Source organism: Capsella rubella, unplaced genomic scaffold, assembly GCF_000375325.1.
Source record: "Capsella rubella cultivar Monte Gargano unplaced genomic scaffold, Caprub1_0 scaffold_5, whole genome shotgun sequence".
NCBI classification, from domain to species: Eukaryota; Viridiplantae; Streptophyta; class Magnoliopsida; order Brassicales; family Brassicaceae; genus Capsella; species Capsella rubella.
The window spans coordinates 6,742,758-6,744,437 of NW_006238919.1; positions in this window are offsets into that span (position 1 = coordinate 6,742,758).

A 1,680-nucleotide genomic window follows, 5' to 3' on the forward strand; every position below is an offset into this window, starting at 1 on the left:
TGGCTTTTCCATGAAATGGCACCTCCGGAAAGGAGATACACATAGCCGAGAGTACAGTGCCTAGAATCTTGACATCCACCAAAATCTGAGTCTGAAAATCCAACCATCTGTGGATGTGTTGATTTTCGATATGTGAGCATGTAGTTTCTTGTTCCTTTAAGATATCTCAGTACTTTCTTCGCAGCTTTCCAATGAGCAAGTCCTGGGTTACTTTGAAATCTACCCAACATTCCGACTGCATGGCTAATATCAGGTCGAGTACAGACCTGTGCATACATTAAACTTCCCACAATAGATGCATAAGGGTACTTTTGCATTTCATTATGTTCCATTTCATTCTGCGGACATTGCTTAAGGTTCAGCTTGTCACCTTTTTGCATAGGAACATTATTAGAAGAACACATCATCATGCCAAATCTCTCAAGAACTTTGTCAATATATGCTTTCTGAGACAATCCTAAAATTCCTAGTGATCTATCACGGAATATTTCAATTCCTATCACATAGGATGCCTCACCCATATTTTTCATATCAAAGTTCTTAGAGAGATAACTCTTAGTCTCATGTAATAGACCAAGATCATTAGTGGCTAACAAGATGTCATCAACATACAGTACCAAAAATATGAACTTACTCCCACTGATCTTGAGGTATATACATGGATCCACAATGTTTTCTTTGAAACCGAATTTCGTAATGGTTTCATCAAACTTTAAATACCATTGCCTCGAAGCTTGTTTCAGTCCATATATTGATTTCTTCAATTTGCAAACCATATCTTCTTGACCTTCGATTATGAAGCCTTCAGGTTGACGCATATAGACTTCTTCTTGTAAGTCTCCATTAAGAAAGGCAGTTTTCACATCCATTTGATGTAACTCGAGATCATACTGAGCTACTAATGCCATAATAATTCTGAGAGAGTCTTTTCTTGACACAGGTGAAAAAGTCTCACTATAATTGATGCCTTCTTTTTGATTAAACCCTTTGGCTACAAGTCTGGCTTTATATCGTTCTACATTGCCATTACAATCGAGTTTGGTCTTAAAGATCCACTTACACCCGACTGCTTTGTGTCCATCAGGCAATGGAACGATGTCCCAAACTTCATTCTTAACCATCGAGTCTATTTCATCCATACTAGCATCAATCCATTTATCAGAATTAACATCTTTCATGGCTTGTGAATAAGAAACCGGATCTTTAATATTTCCTTCATCAGATTCTACTTGATAAAGCACAAAGTCATCAGAAATTGCAGATCTTCTCGTACGAGTTGATCTTCGTAATGATGGCTGCTCTTGTGCTTCATGATCATTATTAGCGAAATTTTCATCATGGAGTGTGTGATCATTTAATGGGTTTTCCTCATTGTTTAACGGTTCAACAATGTTCGGATCCCCAACATTCGGAACTAAGGGTAAAGGAATATTAACCCTAATTTCCTGAATGGTTATATCACGAACTTTATCACTCCCACTAATCTCACCATTTTCAAAGAATCTGGCATTATTGGTTTCTACTATTCTCGTACTATGGGATGGACAATAAAATCTATATCCTTTAGACTTCTCAGGGTAACCTATAAAGAAACCACTGATCGTTCTGAAATCTAATTTCTTTTCATGTGGATTGTATATTCTTACTTCAGCTGGACATCCCCAAACTTGGAGATGTGAC